General features: G+C 38.1%; 1 long non-coding RNA gene across 1 annotated transcript; it reads left to right on the forward strand.

Annotated features, from left to right (window-relative positions):
* Positions 1–13: 13 nt before the first annotated feature.
* On the forward strand, positions 14–12528 carry LOC137124208 (uncharacterized). Its single transcript, XR_010913928.1, has 4 exons — positions 14–348; positions 2295–2350; positions 5144–5394; positions 11044–12528. It is a non-coding gene; the product is annotated as an uncharacterized lncRNA (long non-coding RNA).
* The last annotated feature ends 13600 nt before the right edge of the window (positions 12529–26128 follow it).

A 26128-nucleotide genomic window follows, 5' to 3' on the forward strand; every position in this document is an offset into this window, starting at 1 on the left:
TTTTGGACAAATGAGACGTTAAACCATTTGGAGACATAGGTGGTGAAGATGTAGTCATTCAGGCGGACAGCCCCAACTCCCCTGGTTGGCGAGGGGAGGACCGGGGCTGTGGATGTGGAGGACCGCCGGGTGACGATATGCCAGGAAAAAAACAAGAGGACCCGTTAGATTAAAAAATGGACGGGGCCGACGGGACGTCACGATGCGCCGTCGCCACAAAGCTCAATACGCAGCTCGTGAATGCGCTCATTTGGCTCCCAGCATGCAGCACGTCCGGAGGGACCGCTCGTTACCAGGAGCTCATCCAGACACTGTGCAACCCACCCTGCTGCATCTGAGGAGGAAACAGTAAGAACTGCCTTCTTATTTATTATAAGTGATTTTGTTGCATATGAGTCTGAGTTCAAACCAAAAGCGTACAAAAAAGACGCGGGAGAGGGTGTAGGCACATTAGGCGCGTTTAGGTTATAACATGCTGTGTTGTGTGTTTAACCCTATTGTGAGATAAATGAGGATTTATTGCCTGAGTGCTGGCTCATTTTCCTCCAGTAAGCCCTGTATTTCAGACCAGTTTATGTGAACGGTGCAGCAGTATTTGATAGCTCAGGCTCATCTGATGGCAGCAGCACAGACGCGTAGTTTCACTTGTGGCTCACTTTTGTTTGGCACTAAACATTTGTGTCCAAAGGGTGTTGTTGAAATCAGATATACGACTATGAAGCAAATCAGAAACTTCACCAGTGAGTTTGCTTGATCTCGTTTTACTTGTCAAAGCTTGGTCCAGGTAATCCGTCTCCAGGCCTTCTGATTAGTCTTGAACAGTTGTATTAATATTAAGTAAAATATTGTAACACAAGAGCCATGGTCTGTTGTTTTTGTCCCGTGAAATCCCTTTCTCTCCCCCCTCTCCCTTCCCTCAGGCCATTTAACCTACATTTTACTGAAAGATGAATCTCTTAGAATATAATGAGCAGGAGATTTCAATTCTGCAACATACATTTAATATCTGTGATTCCATTAAAAAAATAAATTAAAATATTAATCTTTTCAGAGTTGCTGATCCGTCATATAGTCTATTGTTATCCAAGTATAACATAAGTCAATGTTGCACCATTTCCACAGTTTTATTTAAACTTAAACACATGTAATTATAAACAACCATTTCTTAAGGACATGCCAATGTTTAATGGACTTACAACGCTGTCTGCCTAGTGATGGCGTTGTAAGGGAGGCCTCGGGTGGTGCAACATTTCATAGCACATTGTTATGTTGAACCTGTTTTCTGTTAACCGATTACGCAGTGAAAACGCTAAGCTGTGCGTAAAGCATGCAATCAGAGTAAAGGTGATTATGGGAGCTACGTGAATCCAGAAGCTTGCGGCTCTAACCCGGCTTCAGCCTGGATTATACAGCACGGTGCCAGCACACCACTCTGCATGGCGAGCTCTTACGTAAGGCCTGCTTAATCAGTACGAGTGGGAGTCAGATGTGCCTTATTTCTGTTGTAATTGTTACTTCCCCTTTTTATAATATTGTGTGCATGTTAAACAATAGTAAACGCAGACCTACTTGCTGCGCTATGCTTAGCTGCCAGCTGCAAAGCAGAAAAGTTTTTTGGTTTTACTATACTTTTAGACTTTTCCTACAGTCAAAATAATGCAAAGAGAAACATTTTTCAAGTAGAAAACCAGATTTTACACAAACGAAAGACTCTGCGCAAGTACTGAGCCACTTGACAATATAACAAACTTGAACAGGTCCAGGTCAGATGGCGCACACTTTCAGTTCGAGCCCAAATCTGAAGACATCGAGAGGATATATTCTGTGCAGAAAACATGCATCTGCACTAACACTTAGCAGCTGAATCCAGGTAAAAGAAAAACGATTTAGGGTTAATGCACGAGATACTGAAATGATTACCTATTGAATGCTGCAAGACATGTTGAGGCAACGAAGACGGCGCTGAGAGAGTCTGTAAGACGCTGTAAATTGAAATGGGAGCCTGCAGTGGTATCTCTAAAGTCTCACTGGTACAGAGTCAGTGAATCTGCAGGTGCAAAGCTCCGACTAAACGACCCTGCATGCTCAGCAACACAAACTGGACTATAGTCTGGGGCTATCAGTGACCTAGTAGGCAGATTTCCCAGGTAGGGTGTTTTCCAGGGATTTTCCAGAGAGGAGAGGTTTCATTCACGTGAAAGATGAAATGCTGAGTTCACGTGTTACCGCTTCAGCTCATTTTAACTTCATAGCTTGTTTTCAAATCTTAAAGTCGTTTTCTGTTTTCCTCATAGAAACGTCACACCTGAAAACGCCAGACATTGAGAAAAAGGTTTCCTGCAACTCCCAGGTGAATATAGCTACATAATCTCACATTTGCTTTGTTTTCCATGGATGAATATCAACACTGACTGTGTGCGACCTAAATTAACATTTATCAAAACGCAACTTCAAGAAAATTAGGAAAAAAACCTACAGGGTAACATGTTTGACAGACTTTAGCTACACACACACACACACACACACACACACAGACACGAAAAATAGTGCGACCACGCAGCAGCAGCAGCATGCTGTGTGGAACTAATTGATTACTCCTGGAAATCATTTTTGAATCCTTTGGAGATCCTTTTTGTGGACACGAATGTTCCGCCTAAAATGTGCACCATTTACAACAGTCTTTTAAAGTACTAACAATCTATTAAAGTCGAAGATTCTCACTGTGTTGCAGCCAAGTTGCTGGAACGAAAACGAAAAGTCCATAGGAAATGAGAGTCAGTGGAAGCTATAGTCAGTTTGAACCCAGAAATTGTCTGTTTTTAATCTTTTATCATTTTAACTTATCATCGTATAAACTGTAGCTTTCTTAATTGTTATCAGGCTACTGTGGTGTGACCACTTTCTCTGAAACAATGGTCTCTACATTGCCCAGGAAATGCACCAGAAACACAGATTAAAAGCGCGTTTAAATTTATAACTATATATAGCTTTTAATCTATGTTTCTGGTGCATCTCCTGCTTTAATTTAATTTATTTATAGGCATTTAGAACCTAGTCTTATTATTGTGTTGTCTCATTTGCACCGTGAATTGACAGTTAGAATCGCCCAGGAACCCATTTAACAGTTTTTCTTTATCCCAACTGTGGAAAAAAGATGAATCTGAAAAACATAAAAAGGTACAGTCTACACTCATGCAATATCAATGGTCTTTTTTAAATAATTGTAAAAGGAAATAAATACACAAAGCCAGAAAATTAAGCAAAGACCATATAATAATTTTGAATATCGTATTTGTAGATATTTGTATCAAGCTGCAGATGTCTTATTTAAATTTTGTACAATGCAAAATATAAAAATATCTATAATATTTATTTTATCATTTCATGATTGTAAACACACATACACAGTCTCCCTCTTCCTTACACACACGATTGTGAGCAATTTCCGCAGCCAGATAATTAAATTCAACTATCCCTGTTGTTCCCCCTCCACATCAACACACACACGCGAGATGTGAAAAATGTTAATTACAAAATTCAAGTCATAATGACTTAAACACAAAGAAACACCACCTTAATTTTAAATTTGTGGCTTAAAGACATCAATAAACCCACTGAAACGCTGGATGTGTGGGAGCTGTGCTCGTCAGTAGGTTTAACTTTTAATCGTGATCCGGTGTTAAAACGTGTGTGTGTTTGTGTGTGTGTGTATGTGTTTGTGTGTGTGTGTGTGTGTGTGTGTAAAACAGCAGAGACCTCTCCACTAATGGAAAAGGTTTTTTTTGGCAAGATTCCATAACCTGATTATAATTCACCCTTCTCTGAGACCTTTCGGAAAGCCGAAGTGAAATACAATGTAAAATACGCGATTAGCAATATTTATGTGTGCATTTTATGCGGTTTAGAGGCTGCGAACAACATGCACCAACAACTTTAACTGTTTAATCAGTGGTTGAGTGTATTTTACTCTTTCTCATATAAAAGCAAATTCTACGATGTTGCATGAAAAACGTCTTCTCCATAATGACGTTTGGGGTGAAGTGCGTGTGTGTGTGTTAATTAGGAATCACACCTCACTGCGTTAATTGACTGCCTCTCATGTCTGTGACGTCACTGCCCTCTCTATCCGTGTCTCACCAAAATTAATTAAAAGAAGAAAAACATTTTAACATATATATATTCACAGACTTTTAAAAAACCTTTTTGATCTATATAATTTATATACAAATATATATATATTTAAACACACACACACATATAAACATACATATGTTCCTTTTTATTATTATAGAAATTAGGTCAAAATGTAAAACATATATATTAAATATAAATGCCTAATAATGTAACAAATTAAGAAACCAAAGCAAACCACAATTATTATCAGAGGTTTATTGATTTAGCTTATACATGTTTTTGCAGTAAAGTAAGGTTATGTAAAGCCATAACAATTTGCTTTTTGTCTGAAGTAAATACTCAACTGAACATTTCACAACTTTAAGTGTATGTCAAGAATATCTAAATCATGTTTAGGACACAAACATTAATTCCATGTGTAGAGGATATAGTAAAATATACATGTTTAAACATTATGGCCTACATGCTGTTACAATAATACAATAATACCTTTATGCAGTAAATGAATATTTACCTACTGTAAAATGATTGCATGTGCTTACATTTCCTGGGGATTTCCTTTTTACATCCTGATATGATATTTTCTTTAGGAGTATTTGTGTAAATTATTCCCCTTAGTGCTATTTTAACTCCACCTTCTGATGCCCTCATAAAGATCTTTATTGGTGTTGTCTTTAGCTCACTGGATGTTTAGCTGTAATGTTTTGTTTTGAATTCCTGTAAGAGGCCATTTACATTTCAGTCATATAAAAACACTTAATAGCTTGGAAAATGTGTTTTCCCAGCAGTATCCCCTGTGAATCTTTAGCCATGCTTGTTTTTCATCTCATTTCACTGAGGCATTTTTAAAATCATGAGATAAATCATCTGCACTAACACTCCAGATATAAGGCTATTATTATCATTATTTCCACCTCTGTGTAATGTGAAAAACAATATGTACAAATTGTGGTTTGTTTAGGTGGATTAGCCCTTTATACCGTTTTTCTGCCATTGTTTGTCATCACAGGTGTATCGGAGAATATGTTGGTCACAGAGAGGTGTGTTTGCAGGCCTGAGGGGTTGTCTGTTATCTTTGGTTATCTAGCTGTATGAGTAACGTACATTCTTCATAAAGCTAGATAACCGAAAGTAACAAGAATCCCATTACACGCCTGCAGGCAAGAAGAAAACAGAATGAGGGACAAAAAGAAAGCACAAAAAGAACCAGCAGAGAGGCAGGGACTCGGACGATGGACACTGCTCGTCGATGACGTGAAGGTATGATGCTGTGTTACATAAGGGTAATATTAAAAGGGAGGGGAGAGGAGGGGGTTGTGTCTCTCATAGGTGATCTAATGTGCAATAAAGGCAACAAAGGCAATCAGTATCTCATCTGCAGCTGCAGAAGATGTTATAATTTTCACAAATGACATATAAAACCTGTCTGTTGTCTGTACAAACCACAGTAAAACGGTAACACATAGTTAGGTGGGGTACAGCTCATGCTGCACTGTGGCTATTTTGTACGTGACAAAATCACGTGGAGTGTGCATGAGTGTGTTTGTGAATCTCTCTTTATGCCGGCTCATTTCAAACAGCTGGTATATCACACCATGTCAAACAAGAGGCCTACGTGATGTGAAAAGTTTAAAATTAAAATTTATTTGTCCTTTTCAAAAATCTTCCTTAAACTCACATTAACATAAAAAAATATAGCTAATATAGCTAATAATAAACATGGTATGGACACCTACTCCTATTAAATACATTCTGATATTTTTATATCTAAAATATACTTCTACCTCCTAGAAAATACAGAATGAAGGTGACTTGCACCACGTAAAAATGCCACCCAATAACAAGCGAAATACTGGAGAATTTGTTGCCTTTGGACTTTCTTTCCACAAATGAAGTCTGATTGGGTTTCCATTTTCAAATGACCAAACTGTACAAATTGTAAAAGATTAATTTCTCCCTGAGGATTCTGCATTAAAAAATGAAGATGACTGCACACTTTTAAGCTTCCATAATCCAACAAGATAACCAATGATTCAACCACAATTTGTCTTTCTCAGGGCGTAATAATGACATCTAAAAGCCTAACACACACACACACACACACACACACACACACACACACACACACGGGGTACATCATCAGCGGACACATTTGAGTTAATCAGTGAAAGCTCAAAAGGGTTAATAAAGTCTTGCTATTTCTATATATGCCCATCTTTGCCTTGAGCTTAAGGTGTGCATTTTTTATAACAGTCAGTATAAAAATATAGTCAATATAAAAAGCACAAATTTTGATCAGATCCAACAGAGCAACCATGTGAACACTAAATGAACATTGGTATTTATTTTATTTTAGGGCTTTCCAACAGATCACAAAACAGATCGGGTTTCCTTCGAAGTATACAGTCCTCATTTGGGGGGTTTATTGGTTTTGTCTCTGAGAACCTTACAACTGATTTGATTTTCAGATTGATCTTTTGTCATACTGCAGCCATTCCTTTCACACAAATGCACAATAACCCCCCCCCCCATCACAACGCACGCACAGAGTATACACTCAGGAATTTCTTTGTCTAATTGCACTTAGTTTTGGGTAAGAATTTGGCCCCAGTCTGTTACTAATTAGCCTTTTTGTTGTTTCAGCAATGCCAGTTAATTAGCAACATTTTGGTTTTACAGAGGTTTTCTTGCCTGAATCCTTTTTAAGAGGGAAATCTGTTGTTGTTGCGATTAGATTAAGTGTGAACTACATGAATCTCGAGCCCATGTGTCTTCCAATCGGACTCACATTAAAGGCCATATCAGAAACCTTACAAGTATTGTTGAAAACAGCAATGAATGTGAATCCAGCAGAGATTCACACTAATCAGTGTTTGCCCCCCCGCCCCAAACAGCAAACCGGACTCTGTTCTATTTTTGGCAAATTTTACAGTTTGGACATTATGTTTGATGCTGCCTGATAATGTGCCTGCAGCTCTTCTGTAGTTTTAGAGAGGCTGCGGTGAAAACAAAACAAAGAACACCTCAAAAGGCAATTAGCAGCACTTCACCATCATTTGGAGCATCCCCACTCGAGTTAATGCTCCACTGCAGTTGATTTTCTGCTTTTCCAGCTAAAGAACATAATGGACTTTGTTGGGAACAAGGCGACAGTGTGGCATCAGCGGGGCAAAGTGAGGGCACCAAGGGGAGAAAGCGTGTGTCATTTCGTCACCATCTTCAGTGTTTAGCTTTGTCTAGCACAAATACCATCAAACAAAAAATTTAAAAAACTGGGAAAACGAAATCTCTTGTAAAAAATCTTTAGCCCTATTAAGACTGTAGGGCATTTACACTGAACTGTGCATTCATAAAGGAATTAATAGGTATTAAAACCATGTCCTATTCATTAATCTGTGCATTTTAGTTTTACCTTGACCAGTTTTCAATTCATTTTATTTCAAACATTATTGTTCAGCAGACAACTGTTACCTTTGTTGTAATGAAGTAGGTAGTAGTATCTTTGTTTTTGTTAACCACAAATGTGCACAGGTTTTTTTCTTAAAGTGACACTGTACCTGTACTTTCTCCATGCACACTTCCAAAACAAGTTTCTTTCTCTTTCACGCTTTCACCCTCATTCATTTAATTTTACTGTTTCTGCCCCCACCCTCCCAGCTTGGATTCTTAGATGGTTGGTTCTGATTTGTATGCATTTGCATAATGAATGTCATTTGCATGCTCGGGGCAGACCATACCATGAGAACAGCAGTGTTGTTTTTGTGTGTGTCTGTGTGTGTGTGTGTTCATGCATGGGCACATGTGTTTCCGTATGTGTGCAGCGTATATTAAGCACATGGAAATGATGTTTTTTTTTACACAAACAGATCATCACGGGGTTTTGTGTTTTGCACCCACACTGTACAAACACTTCTTTCTTTCTGGCATGGAAGTGTGTGCAAGTCTTTGTGTGGACATGTTCTAGAGCATTTCTTCTCTCTGTGTGGAGCATGTAGGGCAGCAATCTGACGATCATGCCTTTTTCTGCCTCTCCGCCTCTTTTTTTCTATCTTGGTAACAGTACAGCAATGCATCGACTAGAAGAATGAAAATAAGAGACTCCCTCCTCAATCCCATAATCCTCCTCTTCTCCGACCCCTCCCTTGCCAGTTTGTCGTCCTCTCCAACATAGCAAGTCACAATCCTGCCACCATCTTAGGTGTTGAGACTGGCACAAAATGGCAGCTGAAAAGGGGGAAAGTGGATAGCCAGCGCTGCACCTTCCCCCACTTCACTGTGGCCCCGATTCTTTCCGCGCCATTGGTTGCCTCAAGACAGTGTTAATTACTGCCAGTGTGTTAATTGTAGAGATCGCCCCAAGAGACATACGGGAAGGGATGAGATAGGAGGAAACCGTGGAGCCACTGGTTTTTGAGTGTCGACAAGCTGGCATTTCTTGGGGTAGCTGTGGTTCCTGCACCGCTTTCACCGTGCCCATCGTTACGCTGCAGATGCTGACGATCGACCATTTTCTGGATACCTGAGATCCTCAAAAAATGATTTGGAACGTTTCATTTCTGGAACATTAGATTACATAGGTTTTAATTAAAAAGTGCTAAAATTTGCACTACTGGGATTATCTCTGCATGTGGAGCACTCATGCTTTGTTTGATGATGTGGAAAAAAAATATATCCTCCCTTACATGCACATGAGTTATCATTAGCAACACAGTTGCCTCCATAAATCTCCACTTAATTTTTTCACTTGTGCAGCACATTTACAGTTTTAATTTTAGACGAACTCACCATTTGGAAACTCTAGCAATCTGTCATTTACACTCACTCATATCTAAATCAGGAGAGCATCTACATCCTATCCTGTATTTTTTTCCAGCCGGCTAATATTTGTGTAATCAGTTGTATTATCGCTTTATGACCATATGTTTTTGATGCCAACCACTTTAAGTCCAACAAATTTCTTGAGCTGTAGAGGAGCACAGAGTCTGTGTTACTGTATGGACCTTTAAGATGGTTCAGTAGGATCTTCTCCTTCAGTGTGGTTTTCTGACTGGACCAGAAAACAGGGGATCTACCTATAAGTGCAGGGGAAAGAAACTATAAGTGAATAAATTAGAATGGGGGGGGCGGGGGGGGGGGGGGGGGGGGGGCAAGTAGTGGGAGCCTGTGAGATCTCAATAGTGAGAGGCCTTCTTTGTGTGTCTGTGTGAGGTTTATTTTAGGGGGCGCAGAAGGCACTAAGAAAGGAGGGGAAGAGGAGAGGGTGGGGATCCTACCCCGGGCCCTCAGACAAGCAGGACATTGTCCTCCCAATGTGTGGCGGCACTTGTGGCGTAACGCCATTCTTTAGGCCAGTGGAGGGAACGAAGGTCTGGAGACCAGCTTAACCAAAACGCCAATTAGAGCCGGATCGCCCTGATTAATGGACGAAGGAGATTGGTAAACAATGCTGGCCATTGTTAACATAACCCCCCTCTCTTCTCTCTCTCTCTCTCTCACACACACACACACATATACAAACCGCTACCCCTCTGGTTTCTTTCACACAGCAGACTCTTCATCCCTACTGCTTCTGACACACACACACACAGGCAGAATTTGTCTATCATCCCAGCGCTCAGAGGCCTGCCATCAGCATGCTGCTCTGGGTTTTTTTTATTTTAGTTTCTGCATCCTCTGTGTTAAGTTTGGTTGATCCCAACATAACACATGCATAAGTATGACTTACTAATTGTCTCATAGATGCATTTAATGTTTTTGAGTAATGTAGTAGACACAAAAGGACAAAGTGTGTACAGTTTAAAATCTGAGGCTATGTCTTTAGACACGCTCATAAAATTTGATTTAAAATATATTTGAGGAACATAATTTTCCTTTGGGTTGTACATTGAAATTAGCCGTCTTTCTTCAAACGCAGCACTGGACTCATATGTTAATCACACACCATGCGATGCTTGGCTCTGCATTTCAATACGTCCTACTTTATTGTTTTTTAAGCATATGCACTGAATAATTAGCCACCACATACTCCAATCAGGGGCATGCCAATGTGGGGTTGCCATGGCGACCCCATCAGTTCTTACCCACCACCCCATCCCTCTCCATTCCCACCCTTCTCCCTTACCCCCTTCCACCCCCCCACCTTCCCCCCCTACTCCAGCTGCCTGGCTGCAAACAGGACGAAGAAAAACAAAGCGTGGGAAAAACACTTTGGTGGCTCAGACAATGATGGTTGGGGTGAGGCGGAGGAGGGGGGAGGAGGATAAGACAGGAGAGGATAGAAGAGGAGAGAGGAGGAGATGAGGTGTGATGATGGTGATTGCTAGAGCAGCTCGTGTCTAGACTGGTTGTTTTGGAGTTTGGGTTTTTTTGGGGGGGCTGGGGGCCATATTTCACTTTGTGTGTGTTTGGTCCCTCTGTTATTAGTCTGCCGTCTCTGGGCAGTAGATAGGAGCTGACAGCAGAGTGTTAGTGGGTGATACAGTAAACAGTAAAACTCTGCTTTATAAAAAATTAGTACTGACATATCTCAGAGATCCACAATCAAAATCTGCCTCCAATTCGTCAGTCTATTCAACATCTGCTTTTTGTTTTTTTCAAGTAATGTGAGTGCCCTATAGGACACGTGTCAGGTTGATATTTGGAGTATAATCACAGTATCATCAGCTGAGGGGCTGCACAGAATTAGGCCCAAATTAATGCGTTACCTCCATACTTTAAAAATGCAGTCTCTGCAGTCCACTTACTGTATGTGTTAAGTATTATTATAGAGTAAAGGGTATTCATGACAAAACTATTGGCTATATGTTTGGCATCTATGCGTGTTTTGTGCTTTCTAGATGTAGACATAAGATTTTAGATACATATAGTTGTGTTTCACCTTGTAACATCTCCTCTTCGTCTTCTTTTAAGGTTTATGATCAATCTGCATTCAAGAACCACCTTATCTTTGGACTATGACTTGGAGTCTACTGATGCCCATTTCTAAAAGGACTACATCACCATTGTTTTCATATCTGAGGACAATTAGATGAACTCAGTACAACCAGCTGTCGCCGACCACTTGACAGCAAATGGATTAGTCTTAGTTATTGACAGCGGGAAAAAAAATGTTTCTGACTTTTATTCAAGTGGTGACAGAAAAGAAGAATTAAGACTTTGAAACAAGGGACCCATTGACATTCAGCCATTGTGAGGCTGAAAATGTGAAAGTGAAGAATGGCAAGGTGGCGTGTGTGTTGTTCCCTGTTCTTGGGAACCTCTCTGCACAGCTGGAAACATCTGCACTCACTCTCACTCACACACACACACACACACACACACAGACGTGTTCAAATGTTAATATGTTGTTAATTAGTTCATTTATTTTACTCTACTTTAGGTAAGAATTTTATGTCTGAGTAGAACATTTTAAAATTGAATTATAACATATTATCCTAATTTTTTCTATCGCAACTTTTGGATCTTGGATTTTGAAATCTAGCTAGTGTAGTAACTACTGTACCTTTGTCTCAAGTACAACTTTAAATGTGTCAATCAAAGATTTGACAATCTGTAGGACTGGCTTACTTGAAATATTCAAAATATTTTTTTTTTCTTGTGCAATGTGAAAAATATTTTACAGACTTGACGCATAAAATATGAGTTCTGTAACAATACTTCAAACTGAATGCAGTGCTAAATCCAGCTCTTTTGGGGTTGTAAAGGTTTTTTGTGATCAGGTACATCACCATTTACCATCTGTCCTCGCTAATAAGTACCTTGGATTACAGAATATTTTCACAGCAACTTCACTAAACTATATCCCAACCCTCAACCAACTATCGTTCCAGGTAATAGTCTTTCTAATCAAAACTATATGTTTATATAGAATTTTTAAATCTCTATCTATGCAAACATTTGTGTGTGGTATTAATCTTGCACTGGTAGCGATCACACACAAATGCTATTATGTTTGCACATCAGCAGCTAAACTTACAGGTCTGTGAGAAATGTAGTAAAATGTGTTGTTCTACTAATGTGCACTATATGAGCAGTTGCAATGTATCCGTAGTGATTTTGAATTGTTTTAGTTAGTTTGAGTATAAATACAGTCCTAGCTAGAAAAAAATCGAATCTTTCCACTGATATAATCAGTCTCTGAGACTCAAAATTGGATTTATTTCATGTCAACATTGCCCCTCTGTCAATGTAAGTGTAAACATGATTATTTTTTATATATAATGTGAAGAATATGTGCAATAGACCATTTGCAACTTAAATACTATTTAGGAGAAATTATATTATTGCAACATTATGCACTTGTATTTAAAGCTCAATTTGCACATGAGCTATTGTGTCTTTACTATGCAAATCTTTGTACTGCACTTAATGTAATAAAAGTATTAATGTTTACATTGAGACAATAACTGTGTACAAGTGGATTTATTACGTCTTCCTTTATGATATATAATTTCTTCCCTCTGTGTGTTAAAAGTCAGAATGTCAACCATGGTACAACTATGATGATAGTGAAATGATTAATAGTTCCAGCTGTGTCATTCTCCGGTTACAAATCCAGCAGATCATAAATCTACAGAATTTGGTACAAAATTACTTTAATTTTCTAAACTGCAAATCCTGATCTCACATAAAAACTGAGTCTGATGAGTTTTGACATTTATCTGAAGCATTTTAAAAATAAATATATTTAAAAGACCTCAGAAAATGAAGATTAACAGCTTTAACTTGCATAATTTGCAAATCTCCAAACAGCTATGGAATTTAAAATAATAAAGCTCTATATGCTTCTCTATTAATTATTTATAAAAGATCAGCGAGTGTTTTTACACCTTTTCAGCAGCAATGTGATACAGTCCTATGCGGTTATGCAGTTTCTCTCCTGGGTGCCACCCACAGTCCTGCGCTGTTCCTGTCATTCACTTTAAAGCTACTGCTGCTGGTGGCTCACTGCCTCGCTCAGTGGCCCATCACAGATAGTCAAAAAGACAACCTGTGTTTTTACTTTCCTAACGAGTTGTTCTCTGCAGTTTTGCCTGTGGAAGATTTTAAATTTGACCTCATGGCCTGAAGAAAATCTAATGTGGCCAGAATTCAGATCCATCATTACCCCCAATTTTGATAGAATCTGATAAATTATTTGTATTGCTGTGTTGGAGGGATGAATGAACACCCTAAAGAAATGAAGACTCATCCTTTTGAAAATAAAAAAAGTATCTTTGTACATTTATGATAATGTTATGCTAATAGCAGACTGTTGAAGATGACTTCACATTACACACAAGTATGAGACTGGAGATTATTAAATTCCATTAAGTGGCTCTATTTATAAATAACTCATGGCCTAACTTTTGGGTTTATTAATATTTATTTAACAAATGAGGTTCATTTGGGGTTCACAAAATTTTTAAACAATTGAAGTAAATTTGACTAATTTATAATACAACAATGTGATTTTAATGTTTGTCAAAACATTTCTGGATGACTGTAGTTTTACAGTTCTACATTTAAAATAATGGAACTGCATCAAGTAACAAAAAACACCCTTGGCAAACCTAGAACAGATTGTTTGTATTGTGAGTAAACACCATTAGTGACCAACGTTTACACGTGCTGCACACTTGTAGAGGAAAATTCGAGTCGCACAACGTGTCGTGTCTGGGATAACTTGGGACAGGCCAGTGGATCCAGCTGCTGCTGTTTTGCATGCAGCATCTGAAAGGATGAACTCCTAAGCTCGTAAAATCTCTGGAGTTGAAGTTCAGATCAAGGAAAGAGATTTTGTCAGTTTTAGTTTCATGCATCACAAACATGACCCTAGGCCATCAACAAAAAGGTTTGCAAAAACAGTTTAAAGCCTGCAGTGAAACACTCAACCTACAACAGGCATGTTACAGGCAATAGGCATGAAAGAGGGAGTTTTGTGTAAATCTGTTATCTTAGAAATACTTGTGTTGAGCTGTTCGTTCCCCTTTGATGTGATTCATTGAAACAAAAAGTTTTTTTTTTTATTTCTTACCTAACAAATTTCAAATTACAAATTTCAGGCTGCAAGGGAGTGCCCACCTGCTGTCAACGTACTGACAGCACTGTCAGTGGGAGTTGAAAAAAAAAAAACGTCCATTTGTAACAAAAAAGTCTTTATTTTACTTGCCATAGTGCTGATGACTTTGGGTGATTACAACAAAGGTCAGGTGTGGTTCATGAGGTAAAAAATATATATAAAAGACTTTTGCTTCTAAAACTAAGACACAAACTGTGTCAGATTGTACATTTAATATTAATTAATGCGATTGACATCCATGTGGAAATGTAAATTATATCCAGAAACGTTTGCCATTTATCAGTTATGATACAAGTGCTTAATTATTAATAGGGTTTTTTCAAATTAAAAGGCACCAAAATACTGATTAGTGGCCACATGATGCAATTGTCACCTCTGTAATTACTCTTGACAGATGGTCATAAGGAGAAACAGTCAAAACATAGTATATAGATGTATGTAGTGTATGTAAGACTGACTTTAATGTTTAGGCTTGGGTGTCACAGATTATTCTACAGCCTTGCGTAAAAATCAAAACTATATAATTTTTCCACATTACCAAAGCCTGTTTTCTGATAGATATAATGGCTCCGTTATAAACTATAATGTTTCTATTGTTCTGGTGAACAGTTAACAGGCAGCCAGCCTACTGTACAGTGTATAAATAAACAGGCTTTAAAAAGACTGGCAAACCTCCTAGTGAGAAAACACATAGCTTTGTATCAGCTGTACAAATTATACAGTGCATTTTGTCTTTAACAGGAGTCTAATTACAGTCCAATTCTAGTATGTTTGTGTCCAACAAGATGAAAGCATTTGTCAGTTAATTTTTTTTTTAACAATTATACAGCACGAGATTTTACCATAGAGTGTCCAAAACCTTTTGACTGGCAGAGTATTACAGCCTGCTTACCATGCCACTGTTCCTCGAGCATAAGTGCCACTACAGTTGGTGTAAACATGCGTATTATGTAGACTTTGAAGTAAAAGATTAACCATGAATGAATGTGAGAAAGGCCATATTACAGGTAGACCCTCTGCTGCAGACAGAGCTGCAGACCAGCCTCCAGACAGCAGGAAAGTTTAGGGAACCGTCTGATTATAATGGAATCAATAACAAAACAAAAGCTCATGTCTGGGAGGAAAATCGTGGGAAGTGCCGCCGAGGGGCTGATTAGCATTCTGCATTGCGAGTCTCCGTAGGCCGCCTCCCGGAGCCCCCCGACCCAGAAGTGAAGAATGGCTGCACGGTAGGGGAGGGGGCAGAGATGGAAGAGAGGTCGCAGAGGGGCAGACGAGGGATGCGGAAAGTCAAGGAAGACAGCTTCACAAAGACAAGCATGGTGCGGGGTGGTGGGTGGGTGGGGTGGTGGTGGTTGTGGAGGGTTTGAGGCTGCCACCGTGAAATCTGCCAGTGTGAGGGAACTAGGTTCAAGTTCAACGGCAAATCCTCATCTACATGATGAGGTGATGAAGACAAAATGTCTCCCCAAGAATCACGTCTGACTTTAACAAAGAGTCCTGTCTGACTGCCCCCCATCTCTGCCTGAATTCACCTGTTAGTGGTGAAAATCTACAAGAAGTGTCTGAGACAAGGGAAAAAAATGAAGTTGCCTCTGAATCCTTAATTAAATGAAGATCAGAGATAATCACAGGAAATGTGAAGATCATGTTTGACTTATGTTTGTGAGCCCAGTAGACACTACTTTGATTCAGAAGTATTATATAAACTGTTTAGTGCATACAATTTGATACAGCACAAACAGCCTTTTGCAGTTTCCTTACACCCGAATTGCTGTCTTCAAAATAATTTACTTCGTCTGACTAACAATGCAAAACCCCTAAATATTCAACTTACTATCACACAGACCACACACAATACAAGAAGCTATAACTAATGAATGGTCTGTGCTCAAAGAAAATTATAAACAGTTAATTGATTGTATCAATAGATCAACAAGAAGTAAACAAAAGTCTTCTATTAACCGCTTAGATATGAAATATGGACTAGATGAAGAAAAGGACAACAAAAAGGAAACAACTCAAAAAAATTGTTCTTAGACAAAGTATTTACTTTGTCTAAGAACATTTTGTGTTAAATTTCATCTGATCTTCTTTCAGAAGTTGATGTTCACACATGTTCACGTGTCATTAAAAGTGAAAGTTTATAAAGTGCTTTGTGGTGAGAAATGTTTATTTAGATATTTATATGTTGTAAATGTGCTATTGTACATACACATTACTTAAATGTGTTTCCATGCTGTGTAGCAAGTAAACATTATTTTAAAAAATGCCATAAAACACTGAATAATATGTCCCCCATTAATGTTAGAGGTCAAAAATTAAGTGTGACATTAACAGACCTCAGGGACAATGGTCACTTCCTCCCAAATTTACCACCTCTTTACACACAATTGACTGCTTAAATTTATTTGTGTGTGTGTGAGTGAGTATTTGGGGGGGACATGGGACAGGGGGTTAAGGGAGGGGGTTTCTCTGTGTGACCCTCGTTGATGGCCTTTTAAATCCACAAGTTGTTTGACCTTTGATCGTTGTTCTGTGTCCTGGCAGACTTTTGGGATTTCTCAAAGACACCTGTGATTTCCTGCTGTTTAGAGACACAGCTTCCTAATACCATCAATCCATTCTTAAATGGTCACTCAGCAATAATTAAAAAAAAGAATTGTCTACTAAAGTTAAAAAAAAATACACAGTGACAATTACAAAAAATAACTCCTGGATATAAGGTCTTTATAAAAATAAAGATGTTTTTCCAAATAAATCTTACTGGGATATCAGCAATTTCACAGATCTGTAGTAATCTTCCATCTAATCAATAATTTGACCACTTTGTACACTGATTTATATAAATGAAACTATTTAAGAAGGTTAGATGATAATTTGCTCTTTTCTATACACAAACCAAAAAAGTTTGGGAACCACTAGTTTAATCTTTGAATAAATTGTAAAGATTGTTATAGTTGTCAATGCATCATATTAATCTGAACAATAACTTGGTAAGAAATGTAGTGAAGTTAAAAGTTCAACATTTATATGTGAAATCTCCAATTAATTAATACTTTCCACTAATCTAAAAAGTGATTGAATGATGTAAACTTAGTGCTTTGAAGTCAGTCTTTATTGATTATGAAAAAGAAGAATTTATGAAGAACAGAAGAATTTACTGCAGAGCTACTGTATTATACTGGTTTTCCGCAGGTGTACCTAATAAATTGACAAGTCATATACTGTATATAAACACTTAGAGCTCAAGTATTGCTCATTTCCTTTGAGGAGGAAAAAAAAGGAGCATTTTTCTTAGTTTCTCCTATACTTCTCTCAGATGACTACTATCTCAATTATTTCCTCTACTGATTTTTTTTCAGAAAGTGATCAAAATCAAAACAATGGCTGGATAAAGATGTTGTTGACCTGCTGGTTTGCTGACTTTAACCTCTTGACCTCCTTCTGATGAGAGCTCAGAGGTCCTGACTCTGTCAGAAGGGGTCGAGGGGAAGTCTTGCATCATTGGCCAAACAGGAAGACAAAGTGCGTCGTCCATCCTCTGCACGCCGTGGAAATGTATTTCCACTAGCGTGTGTTCAGTTACACACATATACAAACCTGACAGCAAATCTATTTCAACATAAGCAAGTATGGTGTTGCAAAAGCAACGCAGACACTACTACCACACAGGCTTATAAAGAAGCTCCTGACTTTTCCTTTTGGCACATTAGCACTTATTGTTTAGCTCTTAAATATGTGACAAAGATCATGCATGGGAATGTTCCGTTGAACCTCTCTCCATGAATGAACATTGTCTAAAATTTCTTCCACTGTCTAAAAGTCATCCACTCACTGGTTTCCCACAAAAACAGTCTAGTGGGCTCTATTAAACATTTTGTGAATTATCCCTCAACTTTCTCAGACCATTGACAGAAGGGCGCCGGGCTCGATGGGAAAACAGTATCTTATAGATTGTGATATAAAACCGATCCGTCCAGACGAAGACACAGGCACAAAACATGGTTAGAAATCAGCCATGAGTATGTCATGGTACACTGGAGGGTCTGACTGCTTAATTAGACATATAAAAAGGCTGGGTCAGACGGAGCAGACAGGCAAAGAAAGGCAGACGAGATGAGGCCCTTCAAACTGTCTGCGTCACACTGTGGGTGTGTGTGCTTCTGGCCGGTGCTGTGAGAATGTGTGTGTGGCATCGTTTGCATGTCTGAGTCTGGGCTGTGCACGCCTGTCCTTAGGAATGTGTGTCGGGAACACGTGTGTAAATGTGTGCTGAATTAACAAATAAATCCAAGATATTGTGCGGTGCTGCGTTGCAGTGTCAGTTAAAACGAATAAACACGATGGACTAAATCTATGAAGATAATCTGCAGCCTGAAGCCTGCATTAAGATTCCTCCATGTGTCAGTGTTTCCTCCTTCAGGAGAATAATGCACTTAAGGCACAAATGACTAATTTGTAATATGAAATACCAACAGTAATTATCAAACACAGATGATCAGACAATGACAAGCATTTATCACTCTATATAGACCAAAGGTCTCCAGTCTAAAAATGGTTCATATACTATAACTGAGTCCAAAAGTGCTTATAACCAGTGCACATGTGTAATTGCTTAAAGGGAGGTGTAAATATGCATCTACATTTTAAAGGGGAATGCCTCTGATATTTGTGTTTTAACGATACTGTACTGTGCTGTACTATGACAGCTGCGTGTGACATCTACACAACACAATCGTTAGTTGGAGTTTAAGACTAGTTTGTTTTCTAAAGACTTTGTAGCTTGCTCCTCATCGGTGCGTGAGTTTATCTTGAGTCCGTGATCAAACAAACCCACAAGTTGCATTGTGGGTTGTGTACAAGTCAGGTTTTGACAATAGAGAAGGATGCATTGACTAAAAATATATTGATATATCGTATCTGGTCCTGCTTCCTGGATTGACTCAGAGCAAACACACTGAGTCAAAAGCAAAGGTGCTCAGGAAGACAGAAATTAAATATGAAGGAATCATATCTAACCATTGCCATTATTTTTACTGTATACACTGTTTCCTAGTCAGAGCTGTAACAATCTGAAACCAGTTGAATCCAAATTCAATTAAAAAATCAATTTCAATTTTTGGATGATTTTACGCTGAAATTACCCAACTATGTCAGAAAAACACTAAATATGAATAATTTAAATCTTGTACATTAAAGAACCAACTCTACCTCTATTGAGAAATGCTGGCATTCAACTGAATAAGGCAGAAATTAGTGGAAATTATTTACACCTTTACACTGCAAGCTAACATGGCACTCTTTGTTTTTTCCCCCCTCAAAGGATTTCTCACACTCTAACAGTTTAATCTGTGACATTTTCCCTTCAATATAGCTCCCTCTGCAGGTTTACGAAATATCATATGTTCCACTGGCATTAAGGAGCTTTATATTAACATTCCTAATAAATTTCCGGTACAATATAGCTCCACTATTAAAAGTATTTTTGTATGTTGACATGCTGCAGACACTCACACAGGTCTGGCGTCAGCTATGATAAAACTAAGAGAGTATGAGAAATGTGTTTAAATAGGCAATTAATGGTGAAAACAAATCAGAGCCACTTATAGTACTCACCTATTCATACTCACTCATTGTTGCTTGTGAGCAGACACGTCCCAGTCAGTCTGAACTGGAGTCTGTGGGTGAGAACTAACTCCATCCCAGCTGCAGCTATTTGTTGTCTGTGAGACATAGAGGGGAGGTCAGAGGTCAAATAAGTTCACAGGAACTCAGGGCTTTCACATGTTAATGCTTCAGAGCAGCACAAGAAAAACACAGACATGTGATTATAATCAGGACACTGTTAAACGTGTCACAACCTCGTGTTTGATGGACATGTCTACTGAATCGGTGGATTTGAAGGACTTTAGGCGCCAAACTTTGAAAACGGTGGCATCCGATGAGATGGCATGAAAATATGACATGATAAAGAAAATTCTGATGATAATAAGAAGCAAACAGGCGACGGGGGAATTGTTATGTTTGCGTATTTCAAAATATATTGTTATTTGTATAAATTGTAATTTTAATAAAGATGGCTGAATACATTAGCTCATCTCTACTTTATTTGCAGTATTTGCACTTTGAATTATATGTTAACATCCATTTCGTGGTACATTTGATGTACCACAAACTTTCTGCTCGACTACATTAATCTGAGAGCTGGGGCTACTATTGACTTTAGAAATTAGGATTTCACAAGTAAATAAAATGAAACCATTACTTCATGTGCTGTAGTAAAAATTTTGAGATACTTTACTTGGGCATTTCCAATAAGTGTTACACAATTATGTTAATGTTACACACTTTTCCTCCTCCATTACATTTATATGACATCTGGAGCTCCTAGGTACTTTACAAACTAAGATTTTCCCATATATCTAATCTTGGCTTAGATGAAACAATCTCACAGGATGTAGTTACATTTTTTCGACATGAACACTTAACGTCGTCACCACATGGTTCGGTCACAGGAAATACTGATAAGTGATTCTCAGTTCAGTGTGCCCCCAGCTGGAGCCCCACATCACTGCAGAGACTGTGGGTCTGACAGCAGCATCTTGATGTGTAAGGCTTCACCACCAAATTTAGCAAACTTAAGCTGTTTTTTCCCCTAATGAGAAAGGACGGCTTATGATTATGATGTTTTTGCATTTTGTTATTTGTTTTTACACGAGTCAACAATAACCTTTAAACCAACAGAGATGTTTTGTGAAAAGGGAAAACGTAATGCTGGGCATGATCTACACAGCGCATTGCAGCTTCAGTGCAGCGTCAGACTGGTCAGAGTGACCATGCTGAACCCTGTCCATCACAACATATAAAACCAGGTGGATCAGCGTGTTAGAACTGTGGTTACCACCATCACATCGTAATGTTTCACATCAAAATTTTGAAATAAAAAAGGCTTGGTGAAAGGTGAAATTTTATAGCATAAAAAATATATTCTTAAGTGTCTAGAAATGTAAAGAAAAAAGTACAAATGACTTTGTTTGTCCAAACTGTCTTCATTTCAGTTCTCATAATCTGTTCACAATGTCTTAGTTGTTTGTTAAGTTTGATCATATGCTGGTGAATGATGAGAAAACCCATCAGTGAGTGATACTCCCACGGATGCTTTCCCATGCAGGTTCCATCCTCCATATTGCTTCTCCATGGGTTCAAATTATTTGCCATTTGTCTCTCTGTTTTCACACGGCTGCCTGTCAATCAGTCCTCCCACCCCCAGTGCAAATTGGTGCAATGTGAAAACAGCCACTCCTTGTGCCCCGTGGGTCTAATTGGCTCAGATTAAAGAAGCCATTATATCAGTGGAGCTGATCTGAGAGCTGAGCCGCTGACTGCAGGCAGCCTGCACTTTTTAATCATGCTGGGAAACTGATACAGCGGCATCCAGCTGCTGCAGCATCCACACACATTCATTTTTTTACAAATACCTTTCACTCTGCAGAGTAAAAATAAAGGTTGTGTATCACAATGACTTTCTTTGAATCTACTTACAGTTTACTTCATCACAAGATTTTTTTTTATATTTATGTGCATTGAAGCTGAAAAGCTCAAGTCTAAGCTAAAGAGAAAAAAGAAAAACTTTACTTGATACCATCACAGAACTGGACTATACACAGAACTGGACTATACTGGATTATTAGGCCTTTTTTAATCACTAAATGTAGGACCTAGAACCTAGAACCTAATTGCAATAAATTATAACCAGATTAACTGTCCAATAACAAGAAATTGCAGTATTCTGTTAGTTTTCAGTATTTGTGTTGTTACTTTTGTGTTGTTTGTTCACCAGAAATCACTGACAAATATTCTTGATCCATTCATTTCAGATTTTGATTACAGCAATTTCAATACACATTTAAACTTAAAAACATAAAAAACTGCTATTAAATATTTAGTTTTATTGTATGTTTTCTTTGTTTTGCCCAAAAAAGTAGCATTTACCTGATAAATCATAGTAGTTAAGTAAAGTGTTACTTATCTACATAAACTAAATACATACAACAAAAATTAAACATGGAAATCGATTTACAGCGTCAAAATACTGTGTAAAAAATTAATTATAAAGTTTACATCAAGAAAATGTCTAAGAAACATATGTATTATTAGTATTTACTGTGTGACATTGTAAGTGAAAACGAAATGCAGCTAAACTATTATTCTATTATGTGTAAAGGCACTGAACAACTTTTATAAAGATTAATTGTAAAGTAATAAAATGTTCAATTTCTGGAAATAAAATTAACCTTGAATTGTATACTTTGAGCAGAGCTATTCCAGTAACTTGAGCAGAACCTCCAGTAAAAGTGGTTTTAATGAAACAGTAAAACTCACATTTTAATTCTGCAAGCAATACATTTTAGTTCAAAATCTTGTTTAAGCTACTCTTGTAAATTTCCCGTATATAAATATTTATTATTACATGCCAAAAATATTAATTTGTAAGAAAATTTACTAGGAAATAGTAAAACTTAATTAATGTTGCATCTCATGACCATTATAAAACAAAAGGACAATTCTGTAGCTGATCTGAGAATCTGCGCTGCGTTACGTTTTTTTGACTGCACAAAGCAAAACACACACAGGCAAACACACACACTTTAATTGTGCACCTTGGTGCCTGAATATTGTTGTAGTAACACCAGAGGAAGAAGGGGCCACGACACAAACTCCAAAAACACAAAACACTCTGCATTCGTCTAAATAGGAATTCACAAGATGCCACAAAGGCTGTTTGGTTCCCAGTGAGCGCTGAAGGTGGGGTGAAGGGTTGTGGGTAACGCTTCCTGCCGAGGTTCCCAGCCAACTTGGCACTCCTCCTTACTCTTCTGTCTTTTCCTTGTGCGGAAAAATCCAAACCTTCTGAAGTCTTGAACCAAGTGTCCGAGTATCATTGATACATTCAGTCTAAGCATGAGAACTCAAGGTCGCTGTGCATCGACTTTCAGGCCTTAAACTGTGTAACACACAATCTGGTAAAACGTGTTAGTCCTAATAGAGAATGTGGAGAATAAACACATTTTGTTCATATATCAAATAGTTTAATCTAAAACTGAATCTCATTTGAGTTATACATGCGACTTAAATTTGATAAATGTTTTAATAAAACAAACTGATTTATATAATTTATCAGGCAAAAAGAAAAAACTTTTTTTGGATCCACTCAATACCCATTATATCACGTACAGTAACTTTATTTAGGTTTGCGACTGTTGTTTTAGCAAAGTGTGAAGTATGTCCCTTTGGACTTTGTGAACTTTAGATGTGACTTACTTTAATACTTTAAAACATTTTATAAACTGTACAATTTTTTCTATATTTATCAATGACAATCATATAGGATAATAAAGAAACGTTTAAAATAAAACAACACCAAAATAATACACAATTATTAGGAAATATAGGTTGCAGTACAGAGTCCAAATAATTAAACCTCACTGTTGAGCAGTCCCTGTAAGTGTCTCTGCTCCCTGCGGAGTGGTCATTTTTGGGTGTTAGGGACCTCGCACTTGGGGTTTGGGGAGGTGGACCCTCAATTAGTGAGCCACGTGTGCTTTAGAAGAATGAGGAACTCCATGAGGAGTCCTTAAACACTGGCCTCTGTTCACTCTGCTCTGACCCCCTGATCTCAGGGTCACAGGCCACAATACGCTCCCATATGGAGCTGTGTTATTGGCTCCGTGACGAAGGGGATGGACACCAAACTTCTGCATTCAGGCCAAGCTGCATGGAGCTATTGAAGGCCTGAGAACTACAGTCGTCCTCCAACAGAGACACTTCTCTGAACATCCACTCAGTTTACTGAATTCAACTTCACCCTCTAAACAGAACTGATCTGTGGGTTTTAATCAAACTGCAACAGAAGGAAGGAGGGTGGCACACACATACTGCACATCGGGGAGCTGCTTGAAACTACAATCCTGTGATTTTGGCCACTAAGCAGCACAAATGTGGACATTGTTTGTGCTAATGCCTTGCTTACAGTGCTGGCAAATAAAAGTGCTTCTCAGTCACTTTCATAGGAATCTGCTCTTACACACAAAATATTAATGGTAAAAAAGCACATTACATGTATATTTGAGCTGTGCAATGCTGACCCTAAACGTATAATTGCACTTAAACTAGCAGTGGAATTGTAAATATATTTACTGCTGCAGGATGCTATTGTACATCTTTACTGCTTTTTAGATACAATATTGCACTTTTTAACTTTGTTGATACTGTTTTGTAATATTAAACTAAACTTTCATGTAAACAGTTATGTATGATTAGGTTAAAATGAGACTTAAATAAAACGTTATTACAAACACTAAACTAGTGATCTGCAGGAAATCAGAACCAACTCTGTAGTACATGAACAATAAAATTAGCCCCACCTTGACCGGATATATCATTAAAAAGCAATGCGCACATTAATGACTATATCAATGTCTATACTCATCAAACATACATTATTGTGGCATTGTTCATTCTGAAAGATAACTTTATTTTTACTACTTTAACAATACTTAGATACTAATACTATTGAAATTTTACCCAAATTGTTTTAATGCATGTGTTAACAAAAGAATATTACACTGTATGTTGTGGTTTGGATACTAAAGACTCTGAGTTCTTTGTGCTGCAGTAAATTCAATAAATATCCTAAAACAATTGCAAGACACCATGCATCTCACTCAGAACCAGTGCTTGGTGGCAGCTTTGTCAGTTTCTCTGCTGCCAATATGGCTCAGATCAAAATACTTGGAAAGGACACCAAACACTTCACATTCAGCCATTTGTTCCGCTCAACGTTGCTACGCATCGTGGCCCAATGATGCCACCTGGTGGCAGAAAAACGGAGAGGCCCTGACTGGCAGCGTAACCAGGCCCTGTTTAGACACAGTTCATATGACAAGTGAATCCTATGACTTTGCTAAATAAATGTCAGAAAGTTCCGCTGGAAACACACCGCTCCTAAATATATGTTGTTACAAATTAAACAGACTGTTTGCGGATTTAAGCAAATGCTAAGAGTTGCAACTGTAACATTTTTAATCAGCGTCGTTGGCAGCCACACCAGCAGCAGGTAGACGTCAACACGCACACACACTCTCGCTTCTCTTTTTACTGAAGGCTTCACTGACGAACACTCGAAAACTTTACTGGCTACAAAAACGCATCGACTTACTTTGTGAATTTGATTTGCTGTGTACTTTCAGGTTCCCTCCGTATTTTCGGCGGAATTGTGAAACTGTGACACCAGCACAGGTTTGGGCGCACGTGCCCATTGGTCACCTGACCTTGATGGCGTTGGGTAAGTGAAGCAAGAAAACGTAAAATGCATAGTAGTTTATTTTCCAATGTCTACAATAACAATGTCATGAGTGTTTGTTTGTTTTTTGTTTGATATTTATTGATGCAGCAGTGTTTGTTGCCTTAAAAAATCGACCTCCAACTTAATTGATTAATTAGCCATAAAGCACAGGTATATACTTTAGTAATTAAATCAATTTTTTTCCAATAAAGACATAGTTACCAATCAGGATTAACAGGTAACAGCCACATGGCCCCAGACCCAACTGGGTAACTTAATTATTATGTAATTTGATATTTTATACGCTTGATATTTTATAAAGAAGACAGGTTTTGCAAAATTATATTACTTTGTGGCCACTTCTTCAAATCCAGCTCTTGCTCAGATGCTTTTATTTGGTTCATATCCCTTTTTTAAAAGTGTGTTTAGTAATTACAAAAAAACTTGATTTAAAATAAATTTTAGTATTAGTCCATCGTGGGAGAACTGTTTGCACAGTGCTTAGTGGGAAACTGCTAGCAGACATACTGTGTGCCTTCACGGAAAGATTTGTGGGGCATGTGGGAATCTAACCACAAATATAGGGC

This window comes from Channa argus, chromosome 1 (genome assembly GCF_033026475.1).
Source record: "Channa argus isolate prfri chromosome 1, Channa argus male v1.0, whole genome shotgun sequence".
Taxonomy (NCBI): Eukaryota; Metazoa; Chordata; class Actinopteri; order Anabantiformes; family Channidae; genus Channa; species Channa argus.